This window comes from Belonocnema kinseyi, chromosome 8, assembly GCF_010883055.1.
Source record: "Belonocnema kinseyi isolate 2016_QV_RU_SX_M_011 chromosome 8, B_treatae_v1, whole genome shotgun sequence".
Classification (NCBI taxonomy): Eukaryota; Metazoa; Arthropoda; class Insecta; order Hymenoptera; family Cynipidae; genus Belonocnema; species Belonocnema kinseyi.
In genome coordinates, this window is record NC_046664.1 from 134,400,401 (window position 1) to 134,424,345 (window position 23,945).

The window sequence follows — 23,945 nt, forward strand, 5'->3', positions numbered from 1 at the left end:
CTTCGACGGAGGGTACAATGTTTGAAAAATTGCCTGAGACAGTGTGACAGTATTTAAAGAGCTCTAAAAAAATAAAATAAATCATACAGAATAGATTGCTCGGGAGAATTCTTAATACAGATACCTGTAACCGAGATTTTACCGAAATAGTTTTGTTCCAGGCGACAAAATTTCATTCATTCGAATGCAAGATTCCTAATTAACGACATAATTCTATTGCATACTAAAAATATGATTTATATCCGTGCCCCAGTATAGAATGTTCGGGATCGATGTGAATGGTATTTAAATTAATAAGATAATGATGATGCAATATCTACTTTAACACTTACGAGCATGTAATAATTGTAAAGGAATGTTGTTTTTCAAATTTAATAATCATTTTTCTAAGAAGCGATTTTGATTTTTCAATAACACATTCCTTAACGGCTTGCCCTTTGGTATTTGCCGACCAACGGATTTTTAAAGTTATATATTTTTTTCATAGAATTGAACCCTTAGCGGTATTGCCTTTAATTGTGCTGACAAACGAATGGATTTAACATTTTATAACTACAACATAAGTATGGGAGACTGTCTTTTGACTTTTTTAATAACGATTATGGCATAAACCTTTCTTCAAATTCCAATCTCAGTTTCTTTAAACACTTTAATAACTCATTAAATTGCTACTTTATTTTAAATTGCACTTTAATAACTCATTAAATTGCGTTCTAAAACATTTCCATACAATAATTTCCGTTTTTTGAAGTAAGTGGAAAGGGGAAAATATTATTTTCTTTTACCAGTCCGTAATTAGATATCAAGAAGTCTGGAACGGCCGCATGATCTGAAAATTCGTACAAATACATTTCTGAAAAATATTCAAGCACTCAAAGAACTGATTCACATTCAGATATTCTAGGGATTACAACAAAACTAAAAAGTGTGAATCTTGTAGATAACAAGCAGTGATAAAAATATGGATGTCTCTTAATTAAACAAAACTGCTCTCAGTGAATTCTTTCTTCCAACAAATAAGTGGACAGACCTAGAAGTTAACACAGGATACGAAATAATAGATACTAAGGAAGATAAAACAAAATATTGAATGCGAACCCTCGTAATCAAAGAAAACAAATTTTCCGTTTTCTACTTCAAAGAATTGCAAGGTTAGAGGTCCGTTTTTTAGTACAGTTTCCACTGCTACAATTACATCTTTACCCTTCTTGGTTTCTACAGAAAAATTCCATGCAAATTTAAAAAAATATATCAACTATAGTTAAGATGTATTCGTACCCGAGTCGAAATATAGACCTACTTTGGCGCTTCAAGTGGAAGTATTGTCCCTACTTTGCGGCGGTTTATTCTACTAGCTCCTACGTAGCCACTCCTAAAGATATTTTCATTTTATTTTGCTTCTGTATAAGATTCAGCCCCTACATTGAAGGTCTTGCCTCTATATTCTTGAGTTTTACTTAAGTCTCCTTTAAAGTTCCATATTATCAGTAGAATTTTTTAATTTTCTCTTAACGCTCTTAAATTTTAACGCACAAAATATGTGACACCGTTGCCTCGACGCTTGCGCCTTCGTGACAGATACTTTGTTGTTTTCTCTAAAATTCCATCGTCACAGTTCGTGAAAGCAACAGTTAAATTGGTTTTAAATAATAAATATTAAAGTGATAACATCGAAGTTGGTTCAAGAGGAAAGAAGTTTTCCCTAATCTGGTGGCTGGAAGCAAAAGGAAAAATGCAAAGCAGCGCTAAGATTTTAAAGATAGTTATAAAGAACCCAGGTCCAACCCCCCCCCCCCCACCACAAAAATGGTATTAAACACACTAGAAGGAGCGTCAAAAGAAAAAGGTAAGAAAGATACAAATATTTTGTATTGAGTTTTTTCTGTACCACAAAAAATAACTCCAAATTAGTTACCACAGATTCTGAAAAAATAGACTTTACTTTTATGCAATTTTCTTTTGAATTGAAAAATCACGAAATTGAATGATTTCAGTTAACAAATTTAGAAAATAGGGCAATGCCAAAACCTTAAAATTTGAATATTTTAAGATTACATAATTGGAAATTATTTAGACTTAAAAGCGTTCAAAATGAAATAATCAAAAATTGCAAACTTTTGAATTTGAATAATTAGAAATTCAAAGTGATCAAGATTTGACAATTACATATTGAAAACTAAATTGAATCATTCAAAGTTGAAGCTTCTGAAATTCTAGAATTTACCATTTTTATTACAGAACAATATTATAATTTGACCTTCAAGCTAATTAGGCGAATTATTATAAAATCAAAGCATTTATTTAATTATACTAAATAAACTTTCAAACTAAATAATAATTATAAATGGGAAATATTAAAATTGAAAAAAAATCCGCTCCAGAACCTTGAAACTTAAAGAATTCGAACTTTATTTTAAACTGACAAAATATATATTCACCAAAAATTGTGATATTAAAACTTTTTTTAAACCAAAGCCTTAAAAAATTAAATTATTTGTGTTTAATTCAAATCACATGAAAAGTAATTATTTTTAAATTGCTAATTAAATTTTCCCAAATTCAACCAATTTTCTTCAAATTTTAAAAACATGAACAAAACTATAATTTCCTTTCGAAAACAACATATTTCCCTCTCGAGAAATTCTGCGATTTCAAGTGAGGGTCCCTGCTGATTTCTAATGGATTCGGTCAGCGATGATGGTTTTTTGTACGTTATTCTTTGAAAAACCGACGTTGATTACAATTGACTTGTAACCACTCTGAATAAGATCACCGATGGTTATAAATATATTCCAAAGATTTTTATGTACTATTTACTTAAAATAATAAATTTTTTCTTCAAAATGTCAAATTTTTAAACCAATTTATTTCTATATGCCGAGGGTTCGATCACTCCAATATTCCTGATACGTTCACTAAATATTGCCATACACGTATTCTTTCAATATTCTTGGTATTCTGGATATTCTTTCTAATCTCAGATATTTTTTATATTTCAAAATATTCCGAAATATCCCGAAATATTCACAAATATTCTGACATATTCCTGAATTTCCTTTTGCGCTCTACACGTTTTTAAAGATTCTACATTATTGAAAACGATTCTAAAAAACGTCAACAAATTCCAAAAAAGTTTATGTATTATTCTGTAATTATAAAATATTTTCAAGTGCTCCAAAGGATTTTAATGAATTTCAAAATAATCTAACGGGATTTAACAATCCTTTTGAATTAAAAAAGATTAAAGTTTATAAATGAATTTCAAAAGGTTTAAAGTAATTTTAAAAGATTTAAGAAGAATTCCAAAAATTACAAGAATTTTTAAGAGATTTTGAGGACTTTAAAATTAGTTTTATGAGTTCAAGAGATTATTAGTCATTTTGAGGGATTTTCTGGCATTTCAATCGATTTAATATAGTTTCAAATTATTAATAATTTTTCAAAAAGTTAAAAGAGTTTAGGGATATTTATGTAGTTTAAAAACATTTTTATGTATTTAAAGAGATTTTCAGGAGTTTCGAAGGATTTAGCGGGAGTTATTTGATCAAAAAATTTTTAAAGTTTATAATCGAATTTCAAAGTTTTCAAATTATTTAAAAGAGTTCAAGATAGTTTTAATGAATTTAAGGGATTTTAAGTAATTTTTAAGACTTTTTAAGGAATTTCGGTAAAATTTAAATAAGTTTTAAGATTTGAAGGTAAATCTAAAATATGAATAATGTTCTTGAATTCTTTAAAGTCTGTTAAATCTTTTGAAATCTTCGGAAATTTGTGGAAATCCTTTAAAATCTATTAAATTTCTGAAAGTAAATATAGAATTTTTTTAGATCCTTAAAAATATCTTGAAATATTTTTAGATTTAGTTTAAATCTTGTTCAAGCACATAAAATATACAATAATAATTTGTGATATTTCTAAAATCTAAAATCTTAGTACATATATTATTGTAAGCGTAGCAATATTTTTTACAGAATGGGTCACAAAAATTTGCACAACTTGGCCTTGCACAGCTCTAGGTTATATTCCAGATTTTCGTTTGCATATTTCAAGCTATGCTAGCCGAGAGACTATAGGCGTTAGATATGCGAAACTTATAGGGTTCGAACCCCCGCGGTGAATAATAAAAACGTTCATAGCGTGCGATTATAAATAGTATTTAATGGATATTTTTTTCCCTGTGCAAAATAAGTTGAGACATTACGCAAATGTCACTATGTCTTCTTCTTGCTCCATTTTGTTAATTTTTCGTCAAATAATTTCATTCTGTACAGGAAGGTAGAGTCTGGAGCGATAAATTAGAAACAAAAACTAAGCCTCTATTTTGACGCGCCAAAAGGAAGATTTGGAAATTTGTGCCCATAAGAGCGCTAAAGTAGGGGCAAAAATCGTATGGAAATATCCTCTACTTTACAACCTTAGCCCCTACAAATATTAGCGTGAAGAGCCTCAAAGTAGGGGCTATATTTCGATTCGGGTAGCCTTAGTTTCCTTTTTTATAAGGTAGAATTTTAACAAAATCCGCTTGCCAAGTGCCATCGGTGCTATAAATATCAAAATATCGACATTTTTAGTTTCTTCTAGCAGGCTTATGTAGCTTTTTCCCCAGTTGCAGCTTCTCTTCATCCATTTTTAATTGTCTTCAGCTTGACATCCAAATCAGGAATGAGCTCTGAATTTTGATGCGCCGGTTCTTGAGTTGAATCCGCATCGACTTTAAGAATAGTTAAACTTTTATTTTTTGAAGTCTCTAAAGTTTCAATATTCATGTCATTGTTAACAACTTCAAGTAGATAGACTAAGCTTGGTCTGGCTAATAGATTCCCTTATCGACATTACCGACCGCATAAAAATTAAATCTTTATGCTGCTAGTAATAAAGAGAACGTCAGACATAGGATTGGCAGACTTTGTTTTTTATAAAAACTAATGGATTGTTTAGACATTCCATAAATATGTGTCACTCCTCTGTGAATCGCACCTCTGTGAAAGTTTGTAATAACAAATTCATTGGAATTTATCCATTGGATTTTTACCGACAGGAAGCTTATATCATATTTTTTTCTAAAGAATTTTTTTCTGGGGAACGTGAGATGTACATTTAGATGGTTTTTAATTTACAAACAACTAGATTGTTTAGACCTTGCACAACTATATGTCACTCCTTTGCAATCAGCACATTGATATTTGGTGATAACAAATTTATTGGAATTCATCCCTTTGACTTTTACCGACAGGAACCTGATATCATATTTTTTCTAAACAAGTTGTCAGCGTAACGTAAGACACACGCCAAATAGTCTTTGATATTATCAACAAGTTTGATAATTTATAATCAAATTCAATATTAATTCCAAGATAAAAAATAAGTTCACCGGTAAGGTTCTATGGGAAAAAAGTGTGTGAACTATATGCCATGCATAAATGTTTAAACCATTAATATGCGTTAGCATTAGCTATAAAAGGCACAGCTAATTGCTATGTAGTTCATTCACAAACGAGTAATCGAGGTGGAAAATATTCACATATTATAGTTATTTTTTGAAACATATCGTGGTTATTTACAACTTCTCGGGATTTTTGTCGTTGAAATTATAATTTTGTTTAAACAGACCCGACTTTTTTCCGTGAACCTAATTTTTCTAGAAATTTAAATTTTATCAAAACTTTCGGTGTGAGTGAGGTTACTGGACAAAATTAATTGAGTGGATTGCAGAAAACTCATTCGCATTATGGAGAAATCATATGAAGAAATAGCAAAAGGTAATTTGAAAATTGAAATAAATATCAACATTTAAAAGTGGTCTAAATTGGGGTTATCGAATATACGCCTTCTGAATGAAAATTTAAAAATAAAGAAGGATACAATATCAGTGGGTGAAAAGAATAAAATAATATCAACTGTGAGTATTTTAAAAAGTATGAATTTGAAACTGAAGCGACCTCAAAAGAAAGGCAAAGGAAATTCATATAAAAAAGAAAAATTGATAGAAAGGGAAGATTTGGAATCAGCTTTCGAAAATAGATAAGAACGGGTTTAGTTGTAAATTTAATGCACAAAGATTTAAATGGTTTTTTTGAAGATGCAAAGTCATTAGTTATTCATAGAGTTAAAAATAGTTTAAAAAAGGCTGGTAATTTAAAAGTGAATCTCGTTCTTGCTGCTAAATTTACCGCCTTAGGAAACGGGGGTATAATTGAGGAAATATAATTTTTCAATGCCAAAAATGCAATTATTTTACCTTCAAAATATCTTAAAGGATGGTTTAAGGATAAAGTGACGGCTCAGCTCTTAGTAAAAGTTGAGGAATTTCAACAACAAAAATCAAACTGGAGATTGAAGGAAATTATAATCTTGCTTATAAATATTAATAGGTCCCCAAATTTGAAACAATGAACGGATTAAGGATACATATTTATGGCATAGAAGAAGATGAAAACAAAAATAAGCAAGAAATAGTATTGTTTCAGGTATAAAAACTTATTCGAAAAGCATAAAATTGACTGTATGAATTTAAATAAATGCAGAGTGATTTTACCCACAAAAAATGAAAACTTTTTGAAATTTTAAATTTTTCGATTTAAAGATAAAGCTCCTTCCGTAAGTTTTGCTGATACTGAAAGTTTATTAGAGCCATTCGATGATAATTCAAATTCTAATACTCAAGCCTATTTAAAACATACTTACCACAGTGTTGCGTTCTATTTAAAATGTGATTATGATAAGTCTCTTTCTACATTTGAAAGTTACAGAGGAAAAGACTGTATTGCATGGTTCATGAAAAATTGCATGCAATATATAATTTAATAAAGTCCGTTATAAAAAATATTGTACCTATGAAACCTCTAACATTAGAGCAAGAACTAGAATTCATAATAGCCAAAATATGTCATATTTGCGAAAAACCTTACAACGAGGATGGTATAAAACATCGCGCTCAAAATCACATTTCAGGGGTTTTTAGGGGTGCAGCCCATCAAGGGTGCAATTTAAATTATCAGATTACGCACGTAGTACCAGTAGTGTTTCACAATTTATCAGAAAATGACGCACATTTTTTTATTAAAGATTTAGCCACTACTTTTAATGGTGCAATTAAACTTACCAATAAACAAAGAAAAATATATATCTTTTACGAATTTTGTAGATGGAACAAATGTTTGTCTTGGATTTTTTTATTCTTTTAGATTTATTCCGAGTAGCCTAGATAAAGTAGCATCTTATTTAGAAAATGAAAAGAAAACAATCTCGAGACAAAATTGCGAAACTGATGATTAATTCAAACTTTTAATTAGATAAGGAGTATTTCCCTATAATTATATTGATAACTTTGATAAATTAGAAGAATGTCAATTACCCGCAAAAAATTATTTTTATTTAACACTAAATGATAAAAAGATTTCAATTGAAGACTACATGCATGCATGTACAGTTTGGGAAACATTCAACTTTAGGTGAATATTCAGATTTATATTTGAAAACGGATGTTTTACTTTTATCCGATGTTTTCGAGAATTTTAGGAATACTTGTTTTGCAACGTATAATTTGGATCCTTTACATTATTTTACCGCACCAGGTCTAGCCTTCGATGCATCGTTAAAATTAACAGATGTTAAACTTGAGTTATTAACTGATATGGAGATGACACTATTTATTTCAAAAGGTATTCGACGTGATGTATCACAATGCTCTAATAGATATGCGAAAGCAAATAATAGATTTATGGGGGCGGATTTTGATGAAAAAATTGAAAAATCATATTTAATGTATTTTGATCTTAATAATTTATTTGGTTCTGCAATGAGGGAATTTTTACCATGTTCTCATTTTAAATTGTAAACTGATGTTGAAGGATTTGACATATTTGAAATATCTGCTAATTCACCCAAAGATTGTATACTTGAGGTCGACTTAGATTACCCAATAGAACTCCATGATCTCCATAAGGACGCTCCCTTATGCCCTGAGCACTTAATACCCCCTCCCCTTTCAGATTGTAAAATACCAAAGTTATTAACTTATTCACTGCCTAGAAGAAATGACGTCATCCATTATAAAAATTTGAAAGATTACTTAAAATTAGGAATAAAATTAATTAAAATTTACAGATTATTATGATTCAATCAAGAACCATGGTTGAAGAAATATATTGATTGAAAGACGGAGTATAGAACAAAATCGGTTAATGACTTTGAAAAAAATTTGATAAATTGATGAACAATGCGGTTTTTTTAAAACCATGGAGAATATTAGAAATCATAAATACGTCCAAATTTTAACGAAATGGGGAGGCAGATATGGAGCTAAAGCTCTAATTGCAAAACCACATTTTCATAGTTGTAACATTTTTAGTGAAAATTTAGTTACAGTAGAACTTTATCGACTTCAAGTTAATTTTAGCAAACCTATTTATGTAGGGTTTACCATTCTAGATATTTCCAAAATTATACATTTACAATTTTCATTATGGTTATGTAACAAAAAATTTTAATGAACAAGCTAAACTCCTATACACTGATACAGATAATTTAATTTACCATTAGACAGTAAACAATTTCTATAAGTACACTGCCCTGCAAAAGTTTGGACTCACTTATAAAAATCGTTGTTTTTTTGTATTTATCGCTTTAATTATACATTTTTCCATGTTCTTGGGCTCATTTTGAAGCTTTTTTCACCGTATCACAACAGCTTACGAGTATTAAGCGTAAAAATTTCTTTTCAAATTGCAAGAACTTGAAGTTGTGATAAAAAATTTGGATGAATTTGAAAACATTATATCTGTAGGCAAATCAGAATAAAAGTTAAATAAATACATATTTTGGAGAAATTACATACAAAATTCATGATTATATGTTTCATATATTTTACAAAAATATTTTTGTTACTAAAAAGAATATTTCAATTTTTCCACCTTTTTTGTTACAAATTCAAGTTATTGCAATTCGAAAAGAAATTTTTACGATTCATACTCGTAAGCTGTAGTGATACGCTGAAAACAAAGCTTCACAATGAGCCCAAGAACATTGAAAAACGTTAATAGTTTAAGATGTTGATTTTGTTTGTCTGCTTGGTCATAATAAATATTATTAAAATATTGATTAATTGTTAAAAGAATACAACACTTTCCTCAAAATCTCCTTACAAGCAGAATGTCAACGTCATTCCTTATACTTGTAAGATTTTTCTTTTTAAACATGAAATTCATATTTTATTATTGATGCAGGTTTTTTTGACCAGGGAAATTAATTAATAGTTTAAGATGTTGATTTTGTTTGTCTACTTGGTCATAATCAATATTATTAAAATATTGATTAATTTTTAAGGTTGTGAAAAAAACGCTCTCTAGCTCCGCTAGGATATGAGCCCAGGTCCTTCAGATTGCCGGACTGATACTCTACCAACTGAGCTACGGAGAGACGAGAACACTTTCCTCACAATCTCCTTAAAAGCAGAATGTCAACTTCATTCCTTATACTTATAAGATTTTTCTTTCTAAACGTAAAATTCATATTTTATTATTGATGTAGGTTTTTTTGACCAGGGAAATCAATTAATAGTTTAAGAAGTTTTAAAAAGATGTTTACTCTCAAGCGAGAAAAAGAATTCACTATCAATAGACTAACATTTTTCATTGAAGACTTTGAAAATAATGTAAGTATATGTGCACATTTCAAGGAAACTGGAAAAATTAATTTCGAATTAAGAAATTTATTTGAAATTAATTTAATTTTTTCCAATTCGAAAATGTTGAAATTGTTCGAATTAAAAAAAATTGATTCTTGTTTAAAATAACTAATAAGACATTTTTTCTATATGATTCAGAAACATGACTGACTACACGACTATTTTGACGGACATCAAATTTTCAACCGATTGGTTGTACCTAGCAGGAATCGATGTGACAATGGCCCTACTATTTACCTCTATTGCAATGAAGCAGGAGAAATTAAGGTCTGGGGAGCTCGAACCCAATGATGAAGTGCTTGTGAGATTTGCGGGAATTTCGACTGAATTAATCACGGATGGTGGCCAATATTGGTTTAGAGTCCCCAATATCGTACTTGAATCAAGCCAGCACCTCCACCATATAAAACTTGAAAGAAAAAAAATCAAACACGTCAGAACTTTTGGCTTTTTTGGGTTCTTAAACGTACCAACAAGCGATTTTCAAAAACCGCACCTACTAAAAATAAAACGAACCCCTATGCAACAACTGAAATTCGGGAAAAACAAAGAACACCAGAACTTTGGACTTATTTTGGGCTACCGAATGTACGAAAAAAATATAAAAACTACCCCTATTTTCGAAAAACCAACCCCTTGCGAAACATAAAAGTTGCAAACCACAAAATGCACGAGATTTTGGGCATATTTCAGAGACTCGAATGCACAAAACAAAAATTAAGAAAAACGACCCATATACACAAAAACACCAACCCAATAATAAAAACTAAAACCTTGAATTTGGCATTTTTGAACATCCCAGTACGTATTTACGAACGTATTACGAACCTAAAAATCACAGAACACAGTGACACAAGAAAATTCTCAAAAAATATTTTTTTACAAAGTCATATATTTGTGGTAGAGAAGGGTTGATTTCAGCCATTAAGGGTTGGAGCCCAAAAAACGGAGTAGGTATTTTCGAGGAGCCCAAAAATCAGAGACTCCAATTACACTCGAAAATTCTCAGAAATATTACTTTTTTACAAAGTCATATATATGCGGTAGAGAAGGGTTGATTTTAGTTTTTAATGGTTGTAGCCAAAAATCGGAGCGGGTATTTTCCAGGAACCCAAAAATCAGAGACGCCAATTACTCTAGAAAATTCTCAAAAATATTATGTTTTGACAAAGTAATATACACGAGTTGCAAAGGGGATGATTTTACTCGTTGAGGGTGGAGTCCAAAAATCGTAGTGGCTATTTTCGAGGAGCCCAAAAATCATAAATGCATTGACACTTACAAATTCTCAAAAATATTATTTTTTACAAAGTCATACATACGTGGTAGAGAAGGGATGATTTTAGTCGTTAAGGCTTGGAACCCAAAAATCGAAGTAGGTATTTTCGAGCAACCCAAAAATCAGAGTATATTGACACAAGGAATACTCAAAAATTTTATTTTTTCACAAATTTATATGTACGAGGTGCAAAGGGGATGATTTTAGTCGCTAAGGGTTGGTGCCTAAAAATCAAAGTGGGTATTTTTGAGGAGCCTAACACTCAGTGAATTCATTGACACTAGGAAATACTCAAAAATATTATTGCTTTACGAAGTCATATATACGCGGTAGAGAAGGGTTGATTTTAGTCGTTAACTGTTGTAGCCCGAAAATCGTAGTGGGTATTTTCGAGGAGCCCATAAATCAGAGACTACATTGACACTAGGAGATTCTCAAAAATATTTTTTGACAAAGTAATATATACGAGGTGCAAAGGGGATGATTTTACTCGTTTGGGCTTGGAGCCCAAAAATCGAAGTGAGTATTTTCAAGGAGCCCAAAGGTCAGAGACTCCAATTACACTAGAAAATTCTCAAAAATATGATCTCTTTACAAAGTCATATATACGTGGTAGAGAAGGGTTGATTTTATTAATTAAGGGTTTAGCCCAAAAATCGCAGTGGGTATTTTCGAGGAGACCATAAATCAGAGACTACATTGACACTAGAAAGTTCTCAAAGACATTATTTTTTGACAAAGTAATATATACGAGGTGCAACGGCGATGATTTTAGTCGCTAAGGGTTGTACTCCAAAAATCGTAGTGGGTACTTTCGGTTAGCCTAAAACTCAGAGAATACATGGACACTTGCGAATACTCAAAAATATTATTTCTTTACAAAGTTCCGAGGTAGAGAAGTGTTGATTTTACTCGTTAAAGGTTGTAGCCCAAAAATCGGAGTGGTTACTTCAGAGGAGACCAAAAAGCAGAGACTACATTGATACTGGAAAATTCTCAAAAATATTATTTTTTGACAAAGTAATATGAACGAGGTGCAAGGAGTATTATTTTATTTGTTAAGGGTTGGAGCCCAAAAATCGTAGGGAGTATTTTCGAGGAGCCTAAAAATCAGAGACTCCAATTATACTAAAAAATTCTCAAAAATATTATTTCTTTACAAAGTCATATATATGCGCTACAGAAGGGTTGACATTAGTCGTTGAGGTTTGTAGCCCGAAAATCGAAGTAGGTATTTTCGAGGAGGCCTAAAATCAGAGACTACTTTGACATTAGAAAATTCTCAAAAATATCATTTTTGTACAAAGTCGTAAATACGTGGTAGAGAAGGGCTGATTTCAGCCGTCAAGGATAGGATCCCAAAGATTAGAGTGGGTATTTTCGAGGAGCCCATAAATCAGGGACTACGGTGACATTAGAAAACACTCAAAGATATTATTTTTTGACAAAGTCATATATAAGAAGTGCAAATGGGATGTTTTCAGTTGTTAGGGCTTGGAGATCAAAAATCGGAGTAGGTATTTTCGAGGAGCCCAAAAATCAGAGACTACATTCACACTAGAAAATTCTGAAAAATATTATTTCTTTACAAAGTTATACATGCGTGGTAGGGAAGGGTTGATTTAAGTCGCTAATGGTTGTAGTCAAAAATCGAAGTGAGTATTTTCAAGAAGCCCAAAAGTCAGAGTTCACATTGACATTAGAAAATACTCAAAAATATTATTTTTTGACAAATTCATATATACGAGGCGCAAAAGTGATGATTTTAGTCGTTAAGGTTTGGACCCAATAGCCGGAGTAGGTATTTTTAAGGAACCCAAAAATCAGACCCTCCGATTACACCTGAAAATTATCAAAAATCTGATTTCTTTACACAGTCATATATACGTGGTAGAGAAGGGTTGATTTCAGCCGTCAAGGATAGGAGCCTAAAGATTGGAGTGGGTAATGCAAAAAAGTACTAGATAAGCGATTTTAATTCGGTTTCCAAATCTCCCGCGCTCTAGATCTTGCGCCGATTGGCCAAAGGCTACGAGACTCAGAAGACGTGTGCAAAATATACTTATAACAAATTCTAAAAAAGGGTTATGTTCAGGAGGATTCACCAAGAATTTCAAATAAATAATTAGATGGGAATTAAAAAAAATGTAACACAACATTGAAATTTTTCATAAATACATTCGGGACGTGCATCAAGTAACCTCAAGTACTTTCTTAAAAATTAGAGTTGGTTTTCACTAATGCAACGGTACGTGAGTGATGTTTGACGTTTGACAAGTGTCAAAATCGCTTTGTACTTCGATCTTAATTAATAAAATAAAGTGAATATCTGCAGGTTGTACATAATTAATTGGTGATAAAATCTGTTGTTTTACTTATTGAATACAATATAGGAATCAAACGCTTTTGACTAACTGCAACAGAAATTGAGAAAATAGAAGTGGCGAATTATTCTTATAAGCTGGGTGTTTAGCGATCTTTAAAATTTCGTCTCCGCTACTATAGAATGTTAAAGTATACTTCTTTTGTAATATTTGACTTAGAAATTATAAAAATTATTAGATGAAATCTTCAATATTAACTCAGCTTCAGAATAGACCGTTTTATTCTAGACGTCGACAGTGCGCACGTGCCAGGATTTTACGTATTTTTTGAAAAGTTTTGTGTCGCGATGCATGGAAAATATTGTAAATAAAAATAACAACGAAAAAAATGTGTAAATAAATCAGAGATTAAAGACAACAAATTTTTAAGTACATACAGAAAAAAATGCGAAAACAGTGTGAAAAGTGTGAAACGATCTTTAAAAGGAAAAAAAGTGATTTAGTAGAAAGGTTAGTTGAGGTTGTGTTTGGCAGGTATTAATATAATTTTTTTCTTTGGTAACATTTGCTTAAATGTTAAATGAAGCAGTGTTATCGAGGTTTCGAACATCCTAAATTTTTTGATAAAAATAAAATCTATTTAATACTTTCACTTGAGAACGCAAAACTATTATATTTATGTATTTAAAACCAGTTTATATGAAAGAAGGAGAGTTCGTTAGTACATTTCTTATACCAGGAAATCACTAACAAATGGCTTTTTACTGTCTAAACTTGAAAAAGAGAAGTAGAAAATATAATATTGTGTTATTTTATATTTGTATGAATACTAAATATTTACTCAAATAAAGTTCTGAACTGCAAATCTTGTATAAAAGAAAGTATTTACACCTTTCATACAAAACCGAATTTTTAAGCATTTTTTAGAAGATGACAGGTGCCAACAGATGCAAATAATGGCCTTGGTCGCTGCACTCTTTGCACGTTTTTCACCGTTTTTTTTAAATAGACTTAAAAATGTTCTACCTTAAAAATCTCTGTTTTTTACAAATTAATTTTTTGTTTTTGTTTTCATTAACAATATTTTCCATACGTTTCGACACAAAACTGTTAAAAAATACGAAAATGACGTAAAATTTCGGCACGTGCGCGCTGCTGACGTCTAGAATAAAAAGGTCTATTAGAATGAGCCATGGCCATATAATGGAATTGTAAAGAATTTCACCACTCGGTTTTTGAGTTTACACCATATTGCAAAACATTAATAAAGATTTCAAAATGTTTAAAAGATTTTAAAATATTTAAAAGGAATTTGAACATTTTACAAAGGCGTGTTTATCAGATTTTAACTATTTCATAACAATTTCACAAAGATTTTTAAACTTTTAAAATATGTAAAGGGTTTCAAAGATTTTGAAAAGGTTACAGTTCACCAGCTTTCAAAGATTTTAAAACATTTGGAAGATTTGAGAAGGTTTCAAAACATTTTAGAAGATTTTTTTCTAATTATAGATTAAAAATAATTCAATGATTTCAACGTATAAAAAAGATTTTGCAAACTAAGATTTAAGAAAAATTTCCCAAAGAAACCACGACCAGAGAATTTTTGTGAAGACATTCTAATATTGTGTTACATTGTTTTTAATTCGTAACTAATTATTTATTTGAAATGCGCGGTGAATCCTAGGGAACATAAACTTTTTCAGAAATTAGTTATACGTATATTTTGCGCACGTCTTCTGAGTCTCGAAGCCTTTGACCAATCGGCGCAAGATCTCGAGCGCGGGAGATTTGGAAACCGAAATCGCCTATATAGTACTTTTTTGCATCACACAAATGCAAAATGGGTTGCATTGTATGCTATACTTTATATAATTATATTTCCTATGACTACATAGTAAACGCCCTTACTGTATACGTGGTAGAGAAGTTTTGATTTCAGCCGTCAAGGTTTGGAGCCCAAAAATTCACTACAATTTTTGGCCTCCAACCTTTAACGACTAAAATCATCCCCTTTGCACCTCGTATATATTAATTTGTCAAAAAATAATATTTTTGAGTATTTTCTAGTGTCAATGTAGTCTCTTATTTTTGGGATCCTCGCAAGTACCCATTTTAATTTTTCGGCTTTATTCCTTAACGTATAAAATCATCCCCTTTGCACCTCCTATATATGACTTTGTCAAAAAATAATATTTTTAGTAATTTCCATTGTCAATGTAGTCTCTGATTTTTGGGATCGTCGCTAATAACCATTTTAGTTCTTGGGCTCCAACCCTTATCATATAAAATCAACCCTTCTCTGTGCTAAAAAATAATGTTTTTGAGAATTTTCTAGTGTCAATATAGTCTCTGATTTTTGGGCTCCTTGAAAATAACTACGAGGATTCTTGGACTCCAACCCTTAACGACTAAAATCATCCCCTTTTCACCTCGTATATTTTACTTTGTCAAAAAATAATATTTTTGAGCATTTTCTAGTGTCAATGTAGTCTCTGATTTTTGGGATCCTCGCAAATACCCATTTTAATTTTTCGGCACAAACCCTTAACGTATAAAATTACCCCCTTTGAACCTCCTATATATTACTTTGTCAAAAAAATAATATTTTTAGTATTTTCTAGTGTCAATGTAGTCTTTGGTTTTTGGAATCCTCGCAAATACCTATTTTAATTTTTGAGCTGCAACCCTTAACGACTGGAATCATCGGCTTTTCACCTCTATATATTACTTTGTCAAAAAATAATTTTTTTTCGAATTTTCCAGTGTCAGTAAAGTCTCTGATTTTTGGTATCCTTGAAAATACCTACTGGGCTGTTCAAAAATGTCAACATCAAGGTTTAAGTTGTTATTATTGGGTTGGTATTTTTGAACATAGGGGTGGTTTTTTGAAAATGGGTGTAGTTTTTAAATTTTTTTCGTGCATTCGGGAGCTCAATATAAGCCCAAAATTCTGGTGCTTTTTGTTTTTCCCGAATTTGAGTTGTTACATAAGGGTCAGTTTTATTTTTAGTAGGGGTGGTTTTTTTTAAATCGGATGTTGGTGCATTTAAGAGCCCAGAAAAAGCCCAAAATTCTGATGTGTTTCATTTTCTTTTAAATTTTATATAGAAGAGGTGCTAGTTTGATTCAAGTCAGCACCTCCACTCAAAATTTGAATTTTCACAAAAAGTAGCGGAGCCCAAAAATCGACAATACAGCCCAAAAAAGACCAAAATTCTGACGCAAAGAAATTTGGGAATTTCGTTTGTGGAGGTACTAGCTTGATAAACCTCAATATTGTTCCCAGCGATGACATATTAACCGCGATAAGAAGCCTCCTACCTAAAAACAATGCATATTCCTTTCTTTTACAAGACGCCTGTGCTCCAGATCAGTGGATTATGGAAAATGTATTGCATGATGTGCTATTGACTTTATGCAAAAATGTGTAATGAAAAATATTATTAAAAAAAAATTCTATATAAATAACTCCATTTTAAGTGTTGAAAATGAGAAAAACAGCAAAGTCTTATTTCTATTTATTATTTTAATTTAAATATATTCACAAGGTAATTCTTTTGAATTTTAATTCTTCCAGTTAGTTTAATTATTATTATACTTTTCAGGCTTGTAAATATTTTTAAAGAAATTCCATAATTGCCATTCATTTTTCTTCCTATTTTTTATTTTAATATTATTAAAATTTAAAGTAAAAATGTTACATTTAATTAAGACTAGAATTTTTCATTCAGAATAAGGCTTCAGAATTTAAGAACTTTAGGTTTTAGATTATATTAAAGACTAAAATTTGGAAAGTATAGGCCTAAATTCTGAATTTAACAACCCTGGAGTTTTAGCTTTGAAATATTCAAGATTTTAAGAATTAGGTGAAGACTTGACGAATTAAAAAAAATGGTAAGTGCTTTTTAAAAATCTTATAATTCTTGTTAATCATGGCAATTTGAAAAATAAAAAATAATTTGGAACATTTTTTGAAATAAGAATTAAGTCTGAAGAACATAAACTTAAAGGCTTCAGACGATAATTTTTAAAAGACTTTATCTCTTCAAAATTCAAAACATCTGTTAATGAGTACCACTTGAAGCACGATACTCGTTGCTAGACCTGACCTGAGACAAATTTTCTAGTCGGTCATTGACAAAGTCATAACCTTGAACTACTTATACCTACTCACATAACACACATGGGGTTACAGGAAATAAGGACAGTTTTCATGATCTATTTTGTTCCATTTATTTAAAAGGAAAGATCCTTCACAGTTTTTATATAACTAAATGCTTAACAATTTTGGTACAATAATTTTATACTGATTTTTTCACCACACCACTTAAGTGGTTTATACTCAACAATACGGTCATGCAATATAAGACAATATGCTGATGTTCTCGCAGGGACATTTTCTTTTGCTTCAAATTCCAAGTGAAAATCTACCGGTCCAAATGTTAATGCTTCGTTTTGCTTCGATCAGTCAATTACCGTCAATGGAGCATATTGCACAAAATCTTTCTTTGATATTAAAGTCTGAATCTCTTTACCATAGTATGTTGATTCAAAATTTGCAAACATTTCATACAATAAAGCATACTAATTTTTATCAAAATCTAAATTTAAATGGCCGTATGGATAGCATTGAGAATTTAGAAATAATTTAACATCAGATAGTTTGCAATGATTGAAATATCTAGAATTTTCAGCACCAACATTTTTCTTATTTGTTTGAAATTTTAATATAACAAATCTAGGTTTTTCCAACTGAGTAGAAGTTTTTACGGTCCAGATATGTTTAGATGTAGTCGGCAGAACTAGATATTCATATAATTGCCAGGAACGAAAACTTATTTGAAGTGATGGATCTTTTTCAATATATTTCAGCTACTTGAGTTTCCACTGATCCGAAAATCTTACATATAACAATAACCACTCTACCTTAATAATTGTAATTTTAACTGCGTCCCCTGCTGCTGTTTGTATAATAGCGTTTGTATCATATTTTGTTCGAATCAATATGAGCTCATGCCTAGCATTAACAATTGTTTTTTGATAATCCTCAGTAAAACCAAATATCATACTAAGTGGTATCGATACATCAAAATACACATTTGCATTGGTTAATGCTTGTTCATTTGTAAAATCAAGCCGTCCGGCGTTTTCAAAAAATCTGCTCCTGCTAGAATCCATGGAAACATAGTTTTTCATCGAACTTGTAAGGGCCACATTTTTGTTTTTATCAATCTCAATGGCATTGAGCTCGTATCTTGCCTCTTCAAATAAATGACATATTCCACTATTAACTAAAACTGTCTTAGTAGCTGGATTTCCGTTAGCTTTAGTTAATCTTCCTTGAATGTAAAGTGGATTTTGCACAGCAATTCAAATTTCATCACTGTTGTTAAAGATTGAGGAGGCGTAGGGCTGATGTGCATGCACTTCATAATGGGCAATAGACTCATAAAAAATTATGGGTGATTCAGTATCTAAATTTTCCCCTTCCATGACAAACAATCCAACGTTGATATATAGAAATACAGATGCAAGTACAGAAAATTTTTAATCTCCTAATTCTCTTCTTTTGGCGAGAGGTGTGACTTTTAGACCTTGACTCGCTAAGAACTTCACGTTCTTAGGTGCTAACTTCCTGACGATAGGTGTGTGACTAAATTTTATGTGGCATTTCACCCCACTTTTATAGCTGTAATTAACTTTTCTATTATTGAAAATAATTCCCATTACCTCGAGCACTTTATATGCAATTGAATCGTTATGACTTCACCTCGAAAATTCACTAAATGCCCTTCTTGATCAACTATTCGCAGCTGTATATGATCTATTGTCCTGATGGCGACTGGCAGGTAAATGGCCTGTAAAGAAACTTCAACGATCTTATATCCTAGAGGCACCATTTATATAAGCTCCTGTCGTTATATTACATTCAATGCTTAGACAATTTATCTTAGTTATCGAAACTGGTAAATCTGACACATGAAGTTTACTAGGTTCCAATATTCTAAGTGTAAATCCCAACAAACGTGCAATTGAATCTGGATATTCAAAATTTACCTCGCGATTACAATTAATTTCATTGTATAATGTATTATTATTTGGATTAATGGAAATTTCAATCCCCAATTTTCCTAAAATTAGTTGCAAATATTTATTTACATCATCTATTTCATATCTACCTGTAGGAATTGTAATTATTTCATTGCAAAAATAAAATTTATTTTGTCCAAAGTCTACATTTGGAATTGCATTAAAGGTTAAAAATTCTACAAGACCCGGAGTATAATTTTTTTGGGGTGAATGTTCAGTAGGTGGAAAATATTGACTTTCAAGAATCGGTGACTTCCCAGACAACGTCACAGTATATGAATCGTCCATGATGATGGTGGAAATTTTACTGAGTTTAAATTATTATTATACACGTTTATATAGATTAAATATACTTAGAATTTCCAATTGGCCACATAAAAATTTGAGATATGAATGCGCACAAACATATGTATTGTAAACCTGATGCAGTTCATGATTATAATTTATACTACCAACACCGAGATACTGAATGAGATCCGAAGGAGGCCTTAGGTTGGCGAAATTATTTTAAAAAATAACTTCATCACCGGATTTTTTATATGCAACCCAGTGTGAACCTTTCCATCCTTATCGTCAAGATTTATAATGGCCTTTTCATGTTTCACTTCAAGTCATGCAATTAAACCTATAGTGACCCCAATTCAAAAATTATTTGATGGATTTGAAACTGCTAAGTAAATTAATTCTACTAAAATTGAGGCTAAAAAGGAGCCTGAGGACAATTTTCAAGAAAATGAAACTTTTGAAAACTTTGAAGACAGTGAGATATCTGAGAAAAAAGATGATGAAAATGACATGTCATTTAAGACAGCTTCTGAAGATGAATATAATGATGGTGACGATGCAAGAAAAATGACTACTTTGCGAGATAAAATAGTAGGAAGTTATCTCGATCTGTTAGATGATAGAAAAAAAGATATGGATATGAAATATGGCGTAAGAATATTATTAAAAAGAAATGCATGGATGATTGGCGATGAATCAATTAATTTTAATGAAAAAGATATTATTGTAGGAGATAAAGTGTATACTACAACAAAGGGTTTGCTTGAACTTCTGTTTAAAAAGTTGCCTGAGAAAACTTTAATAAGTACCAATGACTTTGCGAAATATAGAGATATTATTCTCTCAACAAATGCTCACAAGAAATTTTATAAGGCTGATGGAGCTGTTTGTCGTAATAATAGTTTAAAATTTCAAAGCTTAATTGCAAAAGTAATGGCTCTGCCGTCTCCAAAATCCACTAAAAAAAGAAAGAAGCGTATTTTGTTAGGACAAGGTTTATTGCCGAAGTATACGATTAGTGAAGAGCGTAACAAAATGGATAATATTTACTGGGATGACCCAAATGAATTAGTGGATCGCTTACGTTTGCTTTTAGCATCCCGAGTAGCTGATAATCCTAGCCATAAAAATGAAGAAATGTAAATAATTGAAGAATTTCGTGAAGGAAACATAATTTATTAATCAATGTTCCTAACAAATTTCATAATCCTCAATATGAGTATTGATGTGTTCGGACGTCATCTTAATCAGGCTGAGATCGCAAATCGTGGTATTCCAGGCATTTGATTTCTGGTAACATGTAATGGAAATTATAATATGGAAAACAAAAGGCTGTGTAATGTAGCTGAAGCTCAAGATCCAAATGATGCGGCAAATTTGGATCTGGTGCAGCATATGATTTAAGGAGAAATTAAGACACTCTACGATGTTGCTGCCTCGTTGCAAACCAAACTAGTTAACAATAATATGATAGATGATGCTATAAAAAATTCTGTTGACAAAAGCTTGAAAACATTCAAAAATGACAACGAAGCATTTTAATAAAACCAAATGAAGTTAATGCTCAAAATGAAAGCCACATTTTATTTCGAATATCAAAAAACTTCAAAGTAAAGAGTAATGATAAGATACCAAAATTTAAAATTGGAGAAAAAATTCGTGTTAGTTAGTATAAACAAATGTTAGAAAAAGGTTATACTCCAAATTGGACAACAGAAATTTTTACAGTACATAAAGTAAAAAATACGGACCCATTTACATATATTCTTAAAGACTATGAGGATCAGCCTATTGTTGGTGGCTTTAATGAGCAAGAAATATATAAACTTCAACAATCTGATATTTACCTTGTGGGAAAAATTGTTAAAAAGCATGGGAATAAATTATATGTAAAATTGTTGGGACATGATGAATCTCACAATAGTTGGATAAGTAATTTGGACGTGTAAAACAAGAATTTTATTGTGATTATGTGTATTATGTATTTATGAATGAAAATATATATTTTAATCAAATACAAGACTTTTTTCAATTCATACACTGTATGTAACCTCTTCCCGTGCAGAAATTGCCAAATGTTTGCCTTATTCCCGATTTGGGCCAGATCGGGCACACAATTTTGTGGTTGTTAAATTTGGCCCCCTCTAGACCCCGGCTTAACAGCCAAGCTTGCCAGTAGATGGCGCTCCATTAATTTCGGAGACTAAAGTGGGTTGACCCCAAATCGCCCAAGTTTCAATGAAAAGTGTCAAGCGTCAAAAATATTTCAATTATTATTTGTAAAAGTGACAAAATAAGCGGGAAAAAATGCCAAAAGTGAACAGAAGGCGAGTGCGTAGGTATAGTATACTTCAAAATATTCCTGAATTACGTGTTAAAGACTATAATAAGTAAATTTATTAAGAATGTTAAGATGAAAACTAACCTCGAAATGAGGTTATTTATTCATAAGAAAAGTAGCAAAAGTAATATTTTTATTTGTTAAATGTGCAAACGAATTAGATCAACAATGACGTCATAAACATATTTATTTTCACGTATTTTTAGGTGATTTCCTACAAACAAAATGTAAATACAATCTTCTTATTTATATTCGCTTTTGTAAAAATAACTTAAAGAGCCTGTGCGATATTATAATCCACTTATTTCAAAATAACGTTTTACAATTACGTTCAATATAGACATTGAAAGCAACTTCAATTTAAAAATTAAAACCAAAAGTATATTTTGCAAAATACTTAAATGATTTATCATACATGAATGCTGGCTGTTATATTGCGTCGTTTCACTTTTTCCGTTTGCTCGAAAAAAAGTGTTTGACATACTCCAAGTTTTTCATATCGCGATCTGTTAGATAACCTGATATTTATATCTCAAATTTAAGTTAAGGAGGTGATATATTCGATTTTAAAATTATTTTATTTAAGAATCTCTTTTAATTAAGAATAAGAAAAATAAATTGATATGGGCCCGATCGGGCATCGCGTTTCATTTCGAGCCTAGCCCCATCTAGAGAGCCTGATTTGGGCCAAATTCTGCCTGATCTGGCCCCGATCAGATCCAAATTGGAATTTCTGCACGGGTTAATATGAATGCACGCACATTCATAGCTCTAAAGAGATGTATATTGTATTTTATTTTTCAATCAAATGAATCCATTCCCAATATCTTTAGTTTTTGTAATAAGAGCTTTAGATAAATGCTGACTATTAAATATAATCGTCTCTGCTAATAAAGTCTTAAAATCTATAGGATCTATAAAAACATTTTTTTACAGCACTTTCTTTTTAATTTTTCATATTTTTTTCACGAATGATTCCATTGTTTTTACTAAGAACTCCTCTTTTGCGCCAAAAATATTCCGTGACAGTTTCAATTATAAAATCTTTTGCTCGTTGAAACTGCTTCATTGACAACTCATTGAATCGTTGAGCGGTATACAGGCTGACTTCCTTCAGGACGCTGAATGTAAAATCACGAATTAGAAAAGGATAATACGAATCCTCGAATTCTGATTGCTCTAAGGACACAAAATTGCCACAATAATGAAAACCAAAACGTAGATAAAAATTCGCAGATTTAATCAATCTTTCAGCCATTCCAGCATTGAAAAATGATTCAATGCCTGCAAAATACATTTTGAATACCCTCCAATCTTCAAAGCTCATAGCATATCAGAAACATCATGCAAGCCAGCACCTCAACGACCTCGAACAAAAGTCCCTCTCTCCATCGCCTCCACATACGAAGGGCCTGACATAAAATTATAACTAGGTTCGTATGTCAGGCAAACGGTTTGGCCGATTGATGACCGACCGAACCTGGACTAAACCGAGCCCCTCCTCCCGCTGCCGACTCGCTCGGTTGTCGACAGGCGCTCCTATGGCCATCCTGCGCGGTAAGGGTATTTCGGCGTCAGGTTCCCTTGACCGACCTGACCCGAGCCGACCTGACCTACCGAAATAACCATCCGTCACGCACGTCTTGCACACCGCCAAGCTTCCCAACGACTGCGCCCTAAGTCACGCATGCTATGCGGCCACCAGAGTGCCTCCCTCTCCCCTCTCTCCTTCCGCACCGCACCCTATCCGTTTTTCGGGAGAGACGTTTCCAGAAGACGACCCTTTGGGCCGACCAAGACCTATACTGTACCTAAAAGACCGTCTGAACGCACACCCTGCCATCAACGCGCATACTAATAAATCCGATCGCTTACCACTTCTCCCTCGTCACGCATGCCCTGCGACCGACCCGCACACCGATAAACCTGACCACTCAC

General features: G+C 31.6%; 1 protein-coding gene across 1 annotated transcript in view; it reads left to right on the top strand.

Moving 5' to 3' along the window:
- Positions 1-23,945, top strand: part of LOC117178714 (inactive dipeptidyl peptidase 10) — a 1,065,008-nt gene that overhangs the window by 581,583 nt on the left and 459,480 nt on the right. The gene's annotated exons all lie outside the window — the stretch shown is intronic.